Raw genomic sequence first — 13,656 nt, 5'->3', positions numbered from 1 at the left:
CTATACCAACTACTCCCCCTGAGAAGTAGCTTTCTCATGAAAGTCAAAGTAAAAGATTTCTCTGTTAATTATGTCGGTTGATGACAAACATCAACTATCTAAGTCTCTACCGGTGGGGGTATGACCCCAAGCTGGTCTCTGAGATATTCAAAGGTCTCCTTAGGAAGAGGTTTAGTGAAAATATCTGCAATCTGCTCTTTAGTATTCACATAAACTAGTTTTATTTCTTTTGCTTCAACATTCTCACTTAGAAAATCCAGTTTGATAGAAATATGTTTGGTTTTAGAATGTAATACCGTATTCTTAGATATATCAATTGCTGTAGTGTTGTCATAATAGATAGTAATAGGTTCCTTGCATTTTACCTTTATATCCTTCAACATTTGCTTAAGTCATAGTACCTATGTACAGTTAGTTGTTGCTACAACATATTCTGATTCTGTTGTTGATAGAGATGTACAACTTTCTTTCTTACTCAACCAAGAAATTAATCTGCTGCCAAGAAAAAATACTCCGCCGTTGGTACTTTTTCTATCATCCACATCTCTTGCCCAATTTGCATCTGTGTATGCACATAATTCAAATTTTTCATCTCTAGGATACCATAATCCAAGATTTGTAGTGCCTTGTAAGTACCAAAAAATCCTTTTTACTATTCATTCATGATTTTCTCTAAGATTACTCTGAAATCTTGAAACAATACATATTGCATTCATAATATCAGGTCTTGTTTGTGTTAAATATAGTAGGCCTTCTATCATAGATTTGTACCGAGTCGGATTAACAGGTGTAGATTCATCCCTTAGTGATAATTTATCATTTGTAGTCATAGGTGTGCTTACCAGTTTAGAGTTCTCCATCCCAAATTTCTTTAGTAACTCCTTCAAGTACGTGGATTGACTCAAGAATATACCTTTATTAGTCTGTGAAATCTGCAATCCTAAAAAGAATTTTATCTCTCCAATCATAGACATTTCAAATTTTTGTTGTATTTCCATAGAAAAGTCTTTACATAATCCATCTTCTCCTCCAAAGATTATATCATCAACAAAAACTTATATAACCAAGATGTCATCATTAGCCATTTTGTAGTATAAGTTGTTGTCAGCATTACCTTTAGAAAAACCAATCTTCAAAAGATACTTATCCAATCTTGCATACCAAGCTCTTGGAGCTTGTTTCAACCCATACAAAGCTTTCCTTAACCTGCAAACCATATCTTTGTTATCTATCAAAGAAAATCCATCAGGTTGTTCAATGTAAACTTCTTCTTCAAGATCTCCATTCAGAAATACACATTTAATATCCATTTGATATACTTTGTAGTTCTTGTGTGCTGCAAAAGCCAAGAACAATCTGACTGCCTCAATTCTAGCTACCGGTGCAAAGGTTTCATTATAATCAATTCCTTCTTTCTGAGAATATCCCTTACACACTAGTCTTGCTTTATTTCCATTTACCTTACCATCTTCATTAATTTTGTTTCTGAATACCCATTTTGTTCCAATCACATTTTTGTCTTTAGGTCGGGGAACTAATATCCAAGTGTTGTTTTTCTCAGTTTGTTCTAGTTCCTCTTCCATAGCTTTAATCTAGTGTTTATCTTCACATGCCTCATTAATTTATGATTTTTCAATTTGAGAAATAAGACATACCTCTTCATTTGCCAGCCTTCCTCTTGTCATAACTCCTTTATGCTTGTTTCCAATTATCTGATCTTCAGAGTGATTCAGTCTTGCATACCGAGGTGTCTTTGTTTGTTGTTGTTCCTCAGTTACAGTGGAATTTTCAGATGATACCGGTGTAACTGGATTTCATTCTGTACTGGTGGATTCAATCTAGATTTATTTGTCAGAATCTCTATTGTCGGTTCGGAGTCTATATACCTTGAAGTTCCTTTGAATTGTTCATCAATCTTTACATTTGTACTCTCAACAATTTTCTGCAATCTTTTGTTAAAACATTTGTATGCCTTGCTCTTAGATGAATAACCAAGAAATATTCCTTCATCACTTCTAGGATCAAATTTGCTAATATACTCATCTCTTCTAATATAGCATTTGCTTCCAAATATTCTAAAATATTTAAGAGTAGGAGTAATACCAAACCATAGTTCATGAGGGGTCTTATCGGTTTCTCCTTTGATGTGAACTTTGTTGAATGTGTATACCGATGTGCTTACAGCCTCTCTCCAATATACATGTGGTAGATTTGCTTCAGATAACATACTTCTAGCTGCTTCCAAGATAGTTATATTTTTCCTTTTTACAACTCCATTCTGTTGTGGTGTCTGGGGTGCTGATAGCTGTCTTCCGATTCCATTCACTTCACAGAATGCATTAAATTCCTTAGATGTAAATTCTCCTCCTTGATCTTATCTCGGACATTTGATTTTCTTACCGATTTCATTCTCTACCATTGCTTTGAATAATTTGAACTTCCCAAGTGCTTCTGATTTTTCTCTGAGAAAAGTAGCCCAACACATTCTAGAGTAGTCATCAATGATTAGCATGAAATATCTATCACCTTGTAAAGTTTTAGTTCTAGTCGGACCACATAAATCAGTGTGAATTAAGTCAAGAGCATTACTAGATTTTTCTGGAATACTTTTAAATGTAGCTCTAACTTGGTTTCCAAATTGACATTCCTTACATATCAGATTGTGAGGTTTAACAATCTTAGGTAAATCTCTAACTGCCTTAGTAGTACTAATTTTTACCATGCAATCAAAATTTACATGACAAAGTCTCTTATGTCATAGCCAACTTTCATCAATATGTACAATCAAGCATGTCTTTTCAATGTTATTCAAATGAAAGATATTACCTCTAGTTTGATTACAGGTTGCAATTTCCAAACCAGTTTTGTTCATAATTTTGCATTTTCCATTCTTGAATTGTAACTAAAATCCTTTCTCAACTAATTGACCAACACTTAAAAGATTATGCTTTAAACCTTTGTCACTAGTCATATGATGTGAGCATCCTGAATCAATGATCCATTCATCCTTAACATTAATTTTAGTTGTGTTATCTCATCATTTATCTTCCATAGCAAGAGTAAGTCACCCTACAAAATTTTATTTGAATTCCTTATCTTTCTAGAATTTCCTTGGTTCAATCCTTAATCCGTTTGTAAGTTGTCTTTTAAATCTGTAGTGCCAAGTTTTAATGGTCTGTTTGAAACCCATGAACTCTTTGAACCATTTTGAAGCGAGTTCATGATGTTCACTTAGGTTCCGCAGGTTCTAAGGTGTCTAAAAGGTTTTCATGGTAACATTCACTCAAAGTGTTTTGCAGCAGTTCTTTTTCATGGTCACGTATGTTGTGCTATATCCTCTTTCTCTAGGTCGTGAACCCTTTGAACCCAGTCCAAATAGTTAAGTGGTGTTCAACATGTTCAGTGCAGTTCAAAAGACCAGTGACACTTAACAGAGCTAATCTTTTCAAAGAGAATTTTCCTAGTGCAGTGTACACTTTGAACTACTTGAACTCTTGTGAAGTCAGTTTAGATTGTTCATGCATGTTCAAATCAGGTGGGTCCCATGGGTTAAAAGACATGATGGTGCATTTATTATGAAGTATGATGAAGAATGAACCATATCTCGGGTGATGTCAACCGGTTGAGTTTTCAAGGCAAGTAATCATTTTTGGGAATTGGTGGTTACTCCAAAAACACCACCATGCATTCAATACACGCGTGTGATGTCCAATCCCAATGCTCAACACATTTGAGTTGAGAATTGGAATTAATGCACTAAATAAGTTTGCATCACTTGTTTTGCTATAAGGTATGAAGTGGTTAATTTCTGCAAACTTGTTCTTCATTGCTGCAGAGTTTTTGGATAGAAGTTTTCCTTGCTGGTAGTCGTCTGATTCGTCTCAACTGTGAAGGTGAGTTTGTTTCTTGTCCTCTCCAGTGATTTTTACCTGCTTTTCCTCTCTCATAATAAGATTTGTTGGGGAAAATAAGGGTTGTTATTCTGAGTAGTGGTCTCATAGAAGCGGCAACCTTTCCTCCTGCTATCCCTTGCCCAGAACTAGTTAGAGAGTGTATTGCGAGGTATGATCCTATTTCCAAAACCATCAAATGAGATAATGGTTAAAATCTCCTTGCAATTAACTGGAAAGTTATTTCCTCCATTTTCAAATTACCTGATTATCAGTTCTCAAACTTTTCTCCTGCCCAATCAATTACTGAGTTCAATGCAGATAAAACTAGATACTGGAATAATGTAGCGAAGTATTGGTTGAAGGTTCCTTAGAGGGGTGGCTCCAGATTACCCAAGTATCCCAACAAGAACCACATGCTTCCCCACATTCATGATGTCATGTTACTACTACACTGAGTTAGAGGTTTAGCCGAGGCCTACAGTTTTGATGAGTGGATTTACTGCTATGTACAACTAGTACTGGAAGGAAAGCAGTACCTTGATTGGACAGAGCTGATTGCCGATTCCATGAGGGAGCATCTGAGCATGGCCAAACAGTTTGAGAAGAATTTCTTCATGTCCTCATATCTAATATATTGTTTGGCATGTGATAAAGAGATAGTGGGTATACCTAGGTATCTCGCTAAGGGAGAGGTTTCTTTGTATGATTTTTACCCTATGTTACAGAGGAATAATGCTTTGCAAGACTTTAGGAGAGTACATAATACCTTCTTGGGAGATTTATGTTATGAGTTAAAGAACATGAAAACCAAGAGGATGTCTGAGGATGCACAGGGATTAGTGAAGAAGTACGGTAGTTTCTTTGTTCAGTTTCCTCGCTTTTGTTACATAAGAGTAGGCGGTTTCGAGGAAGAGCCTTTCAGGCTTCCTCATTTTTGTTCAGATTGTTTTGTTCTAGCTGAGATCTGTAGGTAGTTGGCTACCATGATTAAGAAGGCTCAAACCAGGGATAAATGGGAGGATCATTTTCCTATTTAATTGGGTATTTTATCCTGTAGTTCAATGTCAGATGCTTTAAGCATTGGAGCCGACTTGAAAAACTTCAATTTTCCACTATATCATGAAAGAAAGGGCTTTGACAATAAAGGTTTCTCATGGAGTCTTGGTTTGATGCCGCATCTTCCAATCACACACCTGGAAAACTTTTGGGAAGATTGCAATGATGAGCTTGAGGTGTTAAAAAGGGCAAACATGAGAATGGTTTTGGAACAGGTAGTTTCACTGCAGGTGAAGCTTGACATAAGTGGGCTTGAAGAGGATTACCTGGAGCTTTTTGAACTTGGATACTTAGACCAAGCTGAACCCGAAACATCCTGCATTAATTGGGATGTAGAAGAAGAGGATGACATACAACTTAAAACAAAGAGGGTTTTGGAAAGAACTGCAGAATAGGTTAATTAAGAGAAGAACAATGAAACTAAGCAAAAAGATTGGTCCTGCAAGAGGTAGTGAGGCTGCTCTACGTTCCCCAAAATGTTTTTATAACCTCACTTCTATGCCTGTTCATGCAGGTAAAGATAAGAAGCCATCTTACACCAAAAACAAGCCCAATCTGGCTCTGGACTTTATTGCTCCTTGATATACCAGGTCATGGAGTGCTGCGCAGAAGAGAATGGACCAGATCAAAGATACAGAGGTAAAGGAAAAAATTCTTGATGCTCAAATTTTCAAAGTTGAGGATCTTGACAGTGACATTTTTCAATACCATGGATTCTCATGCGGTCACCATAGCCATGACGTTGCCCCCTAAGGTGACCAGAGGAATAGCTAGTTCAAGTGCAACTCCTAAGTGGCTAACCACTTCAGTAAGCAAAAAATGGAGTTTGATTCCTGTGACCATCCCAATTCAGGATATGGTCGTTAAGTACATGGAGAAGGATCCCAAACAAAAGAAGTTCAAAACAACTGCCAGATTGGATAATGATGAAGGAACTGGAAAATGGGTTGTCGAGATTGCTTCTTACAAGCCCAAAGATGAAAATAATGAGGTAAATGCAGAGGACATTGAGATCACCAAAGTGGAGCTCGGGAACATGAGTAGGGATTCGGATAATAATTTCTTCCAAGTATCGGTTAAGAAGATGCTCACCAGGTCAGAAAAAGATGGGCAGGAGAAAAGGGAGCTAAAGTGGCATATCAAAATTCTTGCTCAATTCATTGATAGCATCAGCTGCTTCGAAGCACTTCCCATATCCCATGCTTCAGAAAGCTTTGACCCTACTTCACCAGAGAACAAGAAGTTGATGGGTCAAGTCCAATGAGCCAAAAGCATCGTGGGGGCTGTGGAGAAATGGATTGAAGAAGTGATTAGAGATGGTGAAAAGTATATCACAAGCTCCAGGATGTTATGTAACGAGATGTAGAGCCTCATTGCAGAGATTTAGAACCAGATTTTGCCTTGGGAAAATGAAGAACATAAACGGGAAGATGTCTTGCCCGTGCTCACCAAGATAGAAGAGTACGGAGCCACCGAATTTTTGATAGAACATTCAATCAAGTTGGTAACTGATGAGTGCCAACTCTTCATATTAAAGAAGACTATAATGTGGCGAGTACTCACATTCAAGTATGTAATTTTTTATGTCAGGACTTCTATTTATGAGCTTTAGGACTTTCAGTGCAGCTTGGTTAATGACAACAAAGTGGTTAATTTGGACCATGATTGGGAACTGGGGATTTGTGGACTAAACACGTAGGATGCAATAAAGGATTTTAGGCTATACATGGAGAAAGTTAAGTCCAAAGGCAATTTCACTCCCAAAGATATAACACAAGTCGCTCAGATCGAGTCCATGACTTTTATCGGTAACGATTAGTTACCTAAGCATGCCGAGAAAATGGTGAAGCACAAATGGGACAAAGAAGCCGAAAAAGCGAAGATCAACACCATGAAAAATCCAAGCCAGTCTATAATTCAGGAGCTTACAACTGCCCACGATGCCTGGAAAAGTGGAGGGGAGGATAATGATGAAGAAGAAGCATAGCATGATGATAGTGATCCATTTTTATTTTATGTGTTTTTCATAATCTTGCAAATGACTTTGGGACATCTGTCCCAAAAATACTCTATTGGTTTTCTTAACTGTTTTGGAGGAGGTCGATTTTTAAGGGAGATCTCCTTTGTTCTAAAAGACTACTATAAATTAGATTAAGATAGATAGAAAAGGGGTTAGAATAGTTTACTTAGATTTTGGGTTTTGAGAAGTTATGTATTTGTTGGAAGGAAGTCATCAGTTTTCCGAAATCTGAAATTGGAAAGAACATATACATGTATTGTTGTGTCTTTGTTGCATGAAATATATATATATAAAGATCATATGTGTTTTGGAGAAGAAAAACCTTTGAGTTTTCAATCTGTGGGATGGTATTTCTTTGCAAATATTAATCTAATTAAACGACTGTGATCACCTTTCCAATGGAAAATGTTGTTATTATTTCAGACTCCTTTTTAGGTTTTTTTAAAAGATTTGTGTTTTGAAAGGAGATTTTATTTCTCTTACCTATTTTTAATGAAGTGTTGAATCAGTGTTTCTGGACTTTATTTCGATCACTTACCGATTTTCATGTAGAAACGTTTTGAAGAATAGTGTCCTCTAAAATATTTGTAAAACCTTAGCCTCTCATCCAAGAATGAAGTGGGCAACCTTATGTGCTTTCAGGTTAAAAGCATATCAGTTTAATTTAATTAGATTATTCCCTGAATAACTAATGGAGGGAGTTGTACCTATCAAAAATTCAGAGGGAAGTGGTGTATGTCACAGTTGCCCAACTGTTTAGTTGAAATTTTGTCTTTCAAAGAAGGCGACAGTGTTTGAAATAATTTAATTTGAAGAAAGGCAAAAATTTGTTCACTAACAGATTTTTGGTGACTCTGGTGGGGAGCATCAAAAATTCAATAGACCAGTATGTTACATGCATGTTAGAATTGAACTCATGACCAACAGCATCAACAAGTTTGCATTGTTTGGAAATAGATTTTAATAACACTGGATTCTTGTCCTTATACCAGATCACAAAGGAGAGAAGGAGTTGTTGATGATTGTTTTGAAGAATTGCAAGGGTTATCATTTTCCACAAACTTCACTCCCAAGAGGAACACGAAAAGTAGACCTTCTTCTCCTACTAGAACTATTCCCAAGATACCTTCCTCTTCTAGCCACTAACGCATTCTGGAATTCAGGTCCCTCCTCTTGTAACTATTTACCCTATTTTCATTATGGCCCAACCATGGGGTGCCACATTCGGGCCTCTTTCTCTTGGAGCCCATAATCCACTTCCAACAGGGGCGAGGGATGTTTTATCTAAATTTAATGGAGATGGAAAAATCTCAGTTGAGGAACATTTGAATTCCTTCAATGTAGCCACTGGGATACTGGCAATACATCATGAAGATGTGGCTGTTAGGATTTTTGCTCAAACTCCTACCGAGGGAGCAACAGATTGGTTCAGTCATCTACAGGTTGGATCTATAACTGATTGGCAAACAATGAAAACTGCTTTTGAGAAATGGTTCAAGAGTGCTGATGATGAGCACTTACTTTTGGCTCGGCTCACACAAATGAAGAAGGAGATTCATGAGCCAATGAGAGACTATGTAGCAAGGTATAATAAGATTATCCATAAAATTTCCTAGGCTAAAAGACCAACTGCTAATAACCAACAATGTTTCTTCATCAACTCTATGCCTCCTGATGTTGGTTTCCATTTCAGAAGAAATAGGCCAGTCAATCTTGATACTGCACAAAATCAAGCTATAGAGATGGAAGATGATTTAATAACAGCCGGGAAGTGGAGAAAAGATGTGCAAATTCCTCAAGGTCAATCTCAAGCTTCCACTTCTTCAACCGATCTAGTTGTTCAAAGACTAGTCAATGATATGATTGCTTTGAAGAGGTAGATACCGAAACCTGGAGTTTCCTACCCACACCCTTATCAAGATATAAGTAGAAAAAAACCAAACCAGTATAATTATGGGCAAACTTTGCATTTGCCTACTGCCCCTCAAAGATTGCAAATAGAGGCTCCTCCTGATAAAGGTGTTATGTGCTCTTTTCACTTTACTACAGATCATGATGGGAGTTCTTGTCCTGATATGATAAGGCATGTTCAAATGAGAAGTACAAAGGATGAACTAGGTGAGTTCACTGAAGTGGATAAGACTCAAGAAGTACCTGGCGACTCTAGATCATTCTAACTTGAATATGAATCAGATTCAGAAAGAGGTGATAATATTTTGGTAACTCTTGAAGATCTTAAATGTGCAATCCTTACAAGGAATCAACAAACCTCCCAACCTGCTCCTTTTGTGGGTTCTGCTGGAACTAGTTTCAAGGGTAAGAGTCATGTGAGTACTGATTCCCCCTTTCATGCAAAGACTCCTGAAGTTAAGTTTTTACAAAGAAATTTTGAAAGTAAAAATGATTCTTCTCCTTCCCCCTCATTTGACATAATTGAATTTTGTAAGGCTTCAACTGTTCAACTTTCCACTGTTGAATATTTGAAACTGAACCCGAAGGAATTAGACAAACTGGTCAAGTATGTAAAAGGAGATTCTATCTTAGAGTCCTCAGTGCATAAATGTGTGGTTGGTAGTGATTTGTTTACTACTGAAACACCTACATCTGCCTCTTGTCCTTCCACTGATTCAACTACTCCTTGTGCCTTCCACAATACTAAAGATAAGCTTGACACAAAAGTTTTGAAGCCTGAACCTTTTTATATCTCCCTCCTCCTGAATGGTTAGGAACTTAGTAATTGTATTATAGATTTAGGAGCATTAGATAACATAATGCCATCATCTGTTGCTAGATCTTTAGGTTTAACTCTTACTAAGACATTTGGGAGATGTTACTCAATGGATGGGAAGCAGGTCCCTCTCATTGGACAAGTAAAGGATGCTCAGGCACTGCTAGCAGCATGTCCTAATAAAAGAATAAAATTGACTATTTTGGTTGTTGACATTCATGCATGTTATGGGATGCTCTTAAGTAGGACTTTCTGTAAAGAACTTGGAGGTGAAATTAAGATGGACTGGTCAGAAGCTATCAACCCACTAGGAAAACAGAAGATCAAACTTGAACCCAAATCGAAAAATAAATATACAATCTTTCCTTCTGATAATCCCAAAGCCCAAATTTTGTTCCAAGAATATGAATTTGGAAATTATCTCATTCTTGCACTTAATAAAAAAGAAATGGAAGAAGCAATTGATGAGCAAGGTGGACTGTGGCGAATGGAATTCGATGGAAGTTGTGCAACTCTGGCTCAGGAGCGGAGGTAGTTTTGTTGTCCCCTAATGGTAACATTTTTCCTTTTTCTTTCAAGTTGGATTTCAAGATTAGTAATAACACTGCTGAATATGAGGCATTACTGTTAGGTTTGAATGAAGCCAAATATAAGGGTATAAAATTTCTTAAGGTAAAAGGTGATGCGGAGTTTATTGTTAAACAGGTAAGAAATGTTTATTCAGTTAAGAATGATAGACTGAAACATTATAGAAACAGGGTTTGGGATGAGATAGAGTTTTTTGATGCTTTCTCAATTGAAGCTATACCAAGAGAGCAAAACACTAGGGCAGCTTCGTTGGCCATTTCAGCTTCTCTCTTGTTACCGCACCCTGACTTTAAGGATGATTGTTATAGGATTGAAATGATCTATAGGCCTAGTGTCCCTGACAACGTGAATCATTGGCAAGTATTTGATACAGATGCTCAGATTAAAGACTTTCTAGAGTGCACCCGTTCATTTGTCCAATCATATTTTGAAGGTTCTGAAGATAGTTGCAAGGAATTTTGTCCAGACCCGGGTATTAATTATGATAAGAATTTCATTCAGCTAAAAGGGAATAAAATTCCGAAAGGATTAGTGACTCTAGAGAGGTTTTTCACTCATAATGATGTGTTCACTAGCAAGAAAGCCCCTGGTGATGATGGAAAAGGAGGTTGTGAGAAGATTAATCTTGGTAATGAATCTAATCCTAAAATGGTGACAATTGGCAAATGTTGTTCTTCTGAGGAAAAACGAATACTTAATGGGTTACTGAAAGAATACATCAATGTGTTTGCTTGGTCTTATGATGATTTGAAGGAATTTAGGAACGGACAGTTTCAACATCAAATTCCGTTGAAGCTCGGTGTTTCTCCCTTCAGACAAAAACTGAGAAATTTCAATCCTATGATGGCAGATGCAATTTTCAAGGAGGTAGATAAAATGCTTAAAGCCAGAATTATATATCCAATTCATCACTCTACTTGGGTAGCCAATATAGTGCCTATGAGGAAGAAGAATGGGGAAATTTGGATTTGTGTAGATTTTCGCAATCTAAACCAGGCAAGTCTTAAAGATAACTATGCTCTACCCAATATGGATCATATTTTGTAGACAATAGCTGGGTCGGAAATGATGTCAATGTTAGACGGTTTTTATGGTTACAATCAAGTTAGTGTCACAAAGAATGAACAACACAAGATAACATTCATCACTCCATGGGGAACGTTTGCATATAATCGCATGCCATTTGGTTTGATTAATGCCAGAGCCACTTTTCAAAGGGCCATGGATTCTTCTTTTAGGGATTTTCATGACAGAATTATTGTTGTTTACCTAGATGACTTGATAGTGTTTTCTAAGGATAGGAAGAATCATCTCAAATATCTGAGGGCAGTTCTACAGCTTTACTGAGAACATGGTATATCCCTGAATCAAAAGAAGTCAGTTTTCTGTGTAACAGAGGGAAAATCATTGGGGCATATCGTTTAGAAAGAAGGTGTCAAGATTGATCCTGATAGAGTCAATGCAATTCAACATCTCAGCCTACCTTCAAATTGGACTGGAGTAAGGTCATTTTTTGGCCAGGTGAACTTCCTAAGAAGTTTTGTACCCGAATTCGCAGAGACTACCAAACATATCATTAGCTTGTTGAGTGAGAGGTATCCTTTTAAATGGACTGATGAAGCCAAAAAAGCTTTTGAAAGGATCAAGAGTTTAGTTGCCAATGCGTCAACTCTCATTAACCCAGATTTTCAAAAGGATTTTGTCATATATTGTTATGCCTTGGAAGATACAATGTCGGGAATATTATTACAGGTGGATGAATCTGGGATTGAAGCACCTATAGAATTCATGAGCGTTCCTCTCAAGAAGCATGAGCTTAAGTATTTGCTCTCAAAGAAACAAGCATTCACCGTGGTTAAAGTTGTAAAACAGTTTTGGTATTACATTTTGCATTCTCATTCTATGGTTTTTGTTCCAGATTCTGCAGTGAAAAGTATTTTGACTCAGCAAGAAGTCGGACTCAATAAAAGGGCGACATGGGTAACCAAAATTTAGGAATATGATTTAGATATTTGTCCTACAAAGATAGTTAAAGGACAAGGCTTATGCAAATTAATAGTAGAAAATGAGATGGAGACAGAAAAAGAGCCACAATTGACTCTGTTCATTGGGTTGCAAGATACATGGTTTTCTCATGTAGCCTATTATTTGACCTACGACAGTTGTCCAAGTCATTTGTCAACTAAAGAACAAAGGAATCTCAAATTAAAAGCAGCAAAGTATGTTATATGGCAAGATGTTCTATACAAAAGAGGCTTGGATGGTACCTATCTGAGGTGTGTAGATAAGCCTCAGCAGCGAAAGCTTCTGGAAGTTTATCATGGTGAAGCTTGCAGTGGACATTTCTCATCCTCTGTAACTGCTTTTAAGATTTTAAGAAATTGTTTTTATTGGCCCGGTATTTTTTATGATGCATATACTTATGTGAAGGGATGCAAAAACTGTCAACTCTTTTCTGGGAAACCACATTTAGTTGCTTTACCTTTAAGGCCTGTGGTAGTAGATGAACCCTTCAAACAATGGGGTATTGATTTCATTGGTCCAATAAATCTTCATTCCAGTGCTGGTCATATGTATATTTTGACAACAACAGATTATTTTCCTAAGTGGGTGGAGGTTGTTCCCACTAAGAAGGCAAACTCGGAGGTCATATGTAATTTTCTCAAAGATTGCATCCTTGTCTGTTTTGGGGTCCCTCAACAGATTGTTGCAGATAATGCATCGTATTTATCCTCTGAAGAATTGACTATGTTCTGTTATGAACATCAAATCACTCTTTCACACTCTTTCGATTACTTTCCACAAGGTAATGGGTTGGCAGAATCAAGCAACAAGAACCTGGTAGCCATCATGAAGAAATTAGTTGACGATAATGCCCGAAACTGGCATAAAAAGGTATATGAAGCCTTATGGGTGGATAGAATTACCCCCAAAAGAGCCATTGGAACAACACCATTCGAGCTGGTGTATGTGATTGGTGCAAAAGTTTCTTTACCCCTGGAATTATCGGCAGCCAAGCTTCAAACTGTAATTGAGGATTCATTTTTCCAAAATGCTCTGGAGAAGAGAGTTATGTATTTGATGAGGTTGGAAGAGGAAAGAGAGATGTTAGTGGATAGGATTACTGAGCATCAAAGCAGGGTGAAGAGGATCTTTGATATGAGAGCTTGGCCAAGAGGTTTCCTTAAAGGAGATGAAGTACTATTATGGGACAAAAGGAAAGAACCAAAGGGTGCCCATGGAAAATTTGATTCATTATGGAAAGGTCCGTTCAAGATCCATGAAGTAGTGGGACCGAATGCGTTCAGATTTAATTATTCTGATGGAACGGCTATGACCTATACCTATAATGGGCAGGACCTCAAGCTCTA

Source organism: Cryptomeria japonica, chromosome 11, assembly GCF_030272615.1.
Source record: "Cryptomeria japonica chromosome 11, Sugi_1.0, whole genome shotgun sequence".
Classification (NCBI taxonomy): Eukaryota; Viridiplantae; Streptophyta; class Pinopsida; order Cupressales; family Cupressaceae; genus Cryptomeria; species Cryptomeria japonica.
This window is presented reverse-complemented; position numbering follows the sequence as displayed.